The sequence below is a fragment of the Poecilia latipinna genome, unplaced genomic scaffold, assembly GCF_001443285.1.
Source record: "Poecilia latipinna isolate Pla-1442-1.1 unplaced genomic scaffold, P_latipinna-1.0 Scaffold18, whole genome shotgun sequence".
Classification (NCBI taxonomy): Eukaryota; Metazoa; Chordata; class Actinopteri; order Cyprinodontiformes; family Poeciliidae; genus Poecilia; species Poecilia latipinna.
In genome coordinates this window covers 754,300-761,483 of record NW_015112634.1, presented here as the reverse complement: position 1 = coordinate 761,483, position 7,184 = coordinate 754,300, and the positions used below count along the sequence as shown (strand labels likewise).

General features: G+C 37.2%; 1 long non-coding RNA gene across 1 annotated transcript; it reads right to left on the bottom strand.

Annotated features, from left to right (window-relative positions):
• Positions 1-1,283: 1,283 nt before the first annotated feature.
• Positions 1,284-1,709, bottom strand: LOC106948598 (uncharacterized). The gene is made up of 2 exons (XR_001425210.1): positions 1,434-1,709; positions 1,284-1,342 (listed from the first exon to the last, which is right to left on the bottom strand). It is a non-coding gene; the product is annotated as an uncharacterized LOC106948598 (long non-coding RNA).
• Positions 1,710-7,184: the final 5,475 nt, after the last annotated feature.

The window sequence follows — 7,184 nt, the reverse complement described above, 5'->3', positions numbered from 1 at the left end:
AAAAAAGAGAGGGGGGTTTTTTTTTTTTTTTTCTTGTTTAAATAAAAAAAAAAAAACAAAATTTTTTTTTTTTTTTTTTTTTTTTTTTTTTTTTTTTAAGTTAGCATTAGTTATTCATAAATTTATGAAGAAAAAAAAAACAATAATACAATTCATAGTAGCAATTTTAAAGTACCAACAGATTAAACTTGATTTTATAGTTCTTGTTTTTTTTAGCCTGAACTGATTATATTCAAACAAGAATGTGTTTAAAACAGGACGGAATAACACAAAGATGTTGTGTTATTCCGTCCTGTTTTAAACCCATGAAAAAAATAAAAGTCATTAGTTTTAGCTAATGACTTTAGTGTGTGTGTGTAGGTGTGTGTGTGCATGGTTGTTTGTCCTGTGTTGCCCTGCGACAGACTGGCGACCTGTCCAGGGTGTACCCCACCTCTCGCCCGGAACGTTAGCTGGAGATTGGCACCAGCAACCCTCCCGACCCCACTAAGGGACATGGGTATAAAGAAAATAAATGAATGAATGAATGAATGAATGAATGAATGAATGAATGAATGGATGGATGGATGGATGGATGGATGGATGGATGGATGGATGGTTTTGGCTAATAACCAGGAGCAGGTGCACTTACTCTATATGATAGTGAACAATGTGGGAAAAATCAATCTTACTTAATTGTATTTGACATATTTTGAACCTCTCCATAGGTTTTACTTTGGATATACGATACTGAAAATATCTGTAAAGTTGGACTGCTGTGTGGTCGTTGTTGTGAAACTCAATTTTTAAAGTCTGATGTCTGACACGATTTTAATGTTTCACGTCAAGAAAAAAAAAAAAAAATTCTAATTCCATGCATGGGTACTATTTTTACCAAATAATCTGCTGCTTTGTTATTGACAAGGCTAGTCAATAACAATGATTGATGACATAAATTACACACGGCAAGTCAAAGCTTACAATCTTACAAATACTGTGCAGACTTTTATTCCAGACAATCCCACAGGTCAGGCCCAGTCTGGAATTGTTCCTTGGATAAACCCAGGCTCCCTCTCAGAAGAAAAGTATGCAAACAGTCAGTGTATCTGACACTCAAAACATTGCTATACCACAGGTGCAAGTTTTCCATATCTATTAGCATGTGCTCCACCCACAAATTTCCAATCAAAATAAACCAGGAACCCATAAAAATTGCTCTTAAAAATGGGAGTGATTGTCTTTGATATTTAATATCCTTTAATTGAAACCAGACAGCTGAATTATGGCGCTTTTTTTTTTTTTTTGGACGGCTCCATGGTTTCCATCAGTCGAAGGGGATTCCTGAGTAATATCCTGAGGAACACTAGATTTCCTTTTACAGGAAAACCAAACAACGTAACACGTCATTGTTTTGCACTGGTTTCATGCTCAAGCCATATCGTAGCTCCTCTTACCAGTAGTAGTCACTCATTCAGTGTGCCTCTTGCAGTCGGTGGGTAAGTTCATCTTTCCCTTCACATATGGAAGGGCAGGGTAAACATCTGGTAATCTTTGTTTCAGTTTCTCAGGAGCTCACCAGGCTATGGTTTTGCTGTGTGTACTCAATCTTCTCCAATTACATAGTTGCTGGCTGCTCAACTGAGGTTACAAGAACAAACCATTTGGGATTGCAGAGGGCCTTTACAAAATAGGTGTTGTTCAAAAAAATCTGTGCAGTTATGGAAACAAGAGTAACTAAAAGAGAAAATATAAAAAGAGCTGTAAGAATGAAAAAAAATGAAATAGGCTCAAGAACATGACGCCTTGTATATATATAAATATGTTTTTCTTTTGTTGCTAATTTCCTTTTTAAAAAAATATGAAGACAACCTGAAAAAATATGTTTTTAGTTGCTCTGAAACTCGAGGACAGATTTCTGATCCAAGATCACACCAGAACTTTTACTTTGTTTTTCCTTTAAACCCACTCCCAAACCAAAAATGATTACAATTATTCTCTTGATTTGTGGTTTCACTGACTTCAAAAGTTCCAGCCCATGACATTAAGCTGCCGGCTTCACTTTGGAAGTTATTAAAAGAAAATGATTTCAGCCTGAAGCTGATGGTCCACACCCTCATTAGAGATGCAGTCTATTGTCCCAGCATAACTTTTGAACCACTTTTTGGAGAGATCATTCAAAACATGTAAAAAAGTCTTGCAAAAGTACTCTTTGAACTTTTTCAAATGTTGTTGTGCTACAGCCACAAACCTAAATATATATATATATATTTTTTTTGTGATAGTCCAACTCAAAGTAGTTCATATCTGTGAGTAGGAAAGAAAATAATGGATTGAGTTTGATCCGTTATACAAATAGGGAAATGTCTTTGCATTCAGCTAAAACAAGTGAATCATTTCTTACAACATCTTTTCACTCAAATTATAGTTGTGTTTTGGGAAATAGCTTTACTGCCTTTACCAACTTTGAAGTGTATCTCTACCAGTTTAACCACATCTGGAAACTGATAAGTTTCATAATTATTCTTTGCAAAATAGGTCAATCTCAGTCAGATTGTAAGGGAAGTACCTGAATGCGTCCAGAGATTCTCAGCCACGATTTAGGTCTGCTCTTTGATTGGACCATTCCACATATATGCTTTAATAAAAAGCATTCTGTAGCAATAATGTCATTGTCCTATCTACAGTGAACTTTCATGTGTCTTCTAGCAGGTGTATGTAGCTGGTGTCTTCCAGGATTGCTCTGCATTTAGCTCCATCCAGTTAATCTGCAAAGAAATCATTACTGATATAAATTTGTTATAAAAGTATTACTGATTGCACTTTAAAAATGAGGTAACTTTATGTTATTAAAGGTAAAGTTTAAACAGTAATGATTTCTTGGTTAATGTCAAGTTGTCATAACAAAGACATTTTGAATAATGTCAACTTCGTATTAAAAGTGTTATAATTTACCGAATTACGCTTTATGACAACAGTCACAAATATTCATGAAGACTTATTAATGTTCATGACAGGTGTTATGTCATGTTTATGACAGTGTCATGACAGTCTTTTTCACCCCCCTTCAAATAAACTGTTACCTTTTGCTTTTGCTTAGCTTACCAAAGCACATACCTTCACAAAAATACTTTTTCTTCGGTTTTAATTTATTTTTTTTTTCTTTCGCCAATCTTTGCCACAAAAAATGGACACAGACGTTTCAAGGGGTTTTCACAAACGTGTGTACTCAGAAATTGGTGGATGTTTACATTAACCTCCCAAATCATACTGACAAGTTTTACCACTAAGGCAAAGAGCCAACACATGCTGTCCATGGCTACTATCCTTTGTCCCACCCAGACGCTGCATGTGTTGCCATCCTGCTGAAACGCAAACCCCAAATTCAGCTGTGTTTGTTATTCTTGCGGCAGCTCTTGGTGAACACACAACGCCGTCACATCGTACCTATAACAGCAGGGCAATATTTCAACAACAATCTGTTTGGTCAGCTGTGATGACATCACTCGGTGGTCAAATACATGTGTTTGCTGGAATGATAATTAGGATTTTTTAACAGGTTCCCAGCTAGCAAGGAACCTAGACAAAGTCCTTATTTCCTACCAAACGTTGACATCAAGTACAGCGATTCAAGACAAACTATGCTTTTCTGCATGTTTAAGTGGTGTCCAGACCTTGACCCCAAGGAGTTGTGCTGTTATTACTGTTTTTGTTATGGATCCACTTTTAAACAGCACAGGCTGTATGATTGTCCCTTTTAATTACCCTGCCACAGCATAAACAATAGCTTAGACTTAATGCCAGTGTTGTCCGTGAGATCAATGGCCTGCCATACTAATGACTGTTTACTTACTACAGAAAATAAGTAACCAAGAAAGTGCATTTTTATCCTAAAATGACCCCAGTGTCAGGCAACAATGAGGTGACTGGGGTACACATCCTTAGCTTTAATCAGACATCCAGCCCTGCTGGCTGGTGCAACAACCTTTACTTGACTCATTTATTTCCAGCCCTTTTATCAGTTCATTTCAACCAAAGTCATTACAACATAGCAGATTTAAATACACTCTAATGAAATATAAATCCATAGCTCCAAACGCTGGGGTTCTGCAGTGTGGCAACAGTCTGGTGGGTAATTTATTGTGGGAGTTAAGTGCTTCCATTTGCAGTAAGAGCCACTAAAAACACACTCGCTAAGGGTTTCTGGGGGGCCGACTTGTAAAAGTACCATTGCTGTGTGAACAGGCCGATGCCCTGACAACCTGCTTGGGGGAGGTGCACATAGATGGGCTTTAGATGAGTTCACAATCTTGTCATCAAAAAGGGAGGCAAATTTGATAAAGCTCAACTGGGGTTCAGAACTGGAACTAAACAAAACAGAAGGATTCAACATGTTTTTTAGAGGAACAAAAACAAAACACCCATTACCTTTCACTCTAAGAAGCCACATTTGCCTGTTTTGATTCACGTGAAATGGATAAAGTGAAGACATAATAGTTTGCCTGCTGAAAACACTTATTTCAAGCACAATAGTGTTACCACCTGAAAAAGCTTGGAGTGTGTTTTAGGCATTACCATCAATGTTTTTATATGGAAAAAAATGAAAGACTTTTTGCACCATTTTTGCTGAATCATCAAAAACTGTAAATCTCTCCAGATTTTGGTGGCCAGGTTAGTGTATTTCCTATTAACACTGAAATAGAAATAAATCAAGAGGAGTCTCTATTGTTTCCTGGGCTGAAAATTGATTTTAAACTTTAAATTTTTCTTTATACCTTTCTTAAAATGTGTCATGTCACCTGGAACGAGAGTTTCCTCACGGACTGCTGTTTTGGACAAGTTGTGAAAAAGGCTGGAAACACCATGTTCCTACATCGTTAATTGATGCAGATAAAGGTGAATAGGAACGGCTATCACTCAGGATTGTCCACTTTAAATCTTTGGTTTAAGGTAAGCAAGAACCCATGTCTTGAGGGAAGAGTGCACAACACACTTCATACTGTAGCTTTGACAAACTTGATTAGAGTTATCACCCAGACCACCTGGGTAACAGTAGCTGTTGTTTGTCCATTTTATGCTTTTTTTTTTTTTTTACTTCTGTGAGTACAAAATGTCTGCTTATGTCTACAGATTGCAGTAAATCAAGCACAGCTCTCTCTATATATTTCTTCTACATGTTTAGCCACAAAAATCAGTTTCAGATTTTTTTCTCATCTGAGCCAAATTAATCGAGTTTGAATACAGTGGCAGTGTGATTGTATTTCAGTATTTTAATTTGCATCCATCCACCACATAGCATCAAATTGAATTGACTTTTTGTAGATGAACTAACTACAGATGGACTTACAGAGTTTGGGTGGAATGACATACACTGTACTCTAAATAACATGTTGATAGCTGTGTTGCTGTAGTGCACATTTACCATCACAAGTAAGACACAAAATGAGTACTTGGAGAAAATGAAGGCTTGCATAAGCACCGCATAGAAGTACTGCAAAGAAATCTAAGATATGCCTGTGCACATGTGTATGAATCTTTATTAAATTTGAAGAAAAAGTCAGTTTTTTTTTCAAAAGGTCCTCTAAGTAACATTGTGATTTCTGCGTTGCTATAATGCAATTTTACCTTCACAAGTAAGACTGAATCTGAGTATGTAGAGAAAAATGCAATTTGTAAAATCATCACTGTAGTCAGTTATAGGGAAAGTAAGCTCCTTTAAAAAAACCTGCATGGGTACCAGTTTGACAGGTCTCCAAGCTACTGTTCTAGTACAATATTTCTTCTAACTTTTTCCTCCAAGAGTTGTGGAATATAACACTATATGAGTACCAATGTCTGTGGTGGAAGCAAAACACCCTAAGCAACAGTAGTAAAATCAGCAAACAATACATTGTTCACATTTAAGTCGCTAGACGGACATCAGGTGAGCTGTAATGTCAGATTTCACCTGGAGTGAATTTGAGACTGACACTGCTGTGCAAAACAGCGGCCAAGTTTGGTTTGGCCCTGTCGAAGTTATCCATGTTGTGCAGAAATGGGAAAGGCCAGAAAACCAAGAATCAAGCCACTGAAAGATCAACAAAAACATTACAATGAGCAACAGCACATGATTTCAGCATGCAGCTCAGCATCTGGGAAAGTACCGTAACAGCCATGCGGAGCAAATTCACGAGTAGATAGAAACCATAGATAGAATCAAATCCAAACAACATATTTGCACGGATGGATAATAAATGAAGTCAAGGTTAAATATAAATCCACATGCTAATCTCTATATGATGTATAACTTTGCCTAAAAAAATAAGAAAAAAAAATCGTCATATAGTAAGAGGAATACAGAAAGTGTCGATGTAAAGAGTCATACCACTTTCTATTTGAGAGAGCACATTGACCCCCTGGTATTGCTCAGGCACCTTCTTTCCAGGAATGTATTATCCCAGTTCTAATGTTAAGCACAGGACCTTGTTTCCTGAAACCAGAAACTCCCACAGCAAAAGAAAACGTAGCAACACCTGCAATGGTGAGGGGTCTGTCCAGGATGTGAGTCAAGAATCAGGATGTTATACTCGGATAAAGCCAAACAGACTAAAACCGAGATTTTCTGTAGTAATTCACTGATGTGTCTGGGTCTGGCTTAATTAACACACCATTCATACTTTCAGATGTGTAATATTAACTGTCATAATTTATGTATTAAAACTGAAGTGACTCTACAATGCTAAATGGAAATTGAGCAAAAGAGCAGATTTTTATTTTTTTATTTTTTATAAAGACTGAAAACCCCATTGAAGAGAAATATGACTTCATCATTTGGAGTGCAGCGCAACCCTCGTGCCCTCGTTGCCCACAGTCTCGAGCTTTTTTTTTTTTTTTTTTTCTTTTTTCTTCCTTGTAAGCACTGAGTGATGTGCCTTCAGTAGAGACATGCCTCTTTGAATGAAAGCTCTTACCACAGGACTATCATGTAAACAGGCTTGGAAGTCAAGGCCAACAAAATCCCTTGTGTCTCCATACCATCCGTTTAGAAGGCAAAGCCGGATCTCGTGTATCTGTGGTCAGACGAGACCGCCGCCACTTCCTCGTATTGCGAGTGCTGCTTCAAAACCACGCCAGCGTGTAGTCTGTTTCCCTAAGCTTTTTTTTTTTCTTTTTAAAGGGTTGGAATTCAAGAAACCATGTGCCGTGCTTCTGAAGTTCAGAACTTCCAA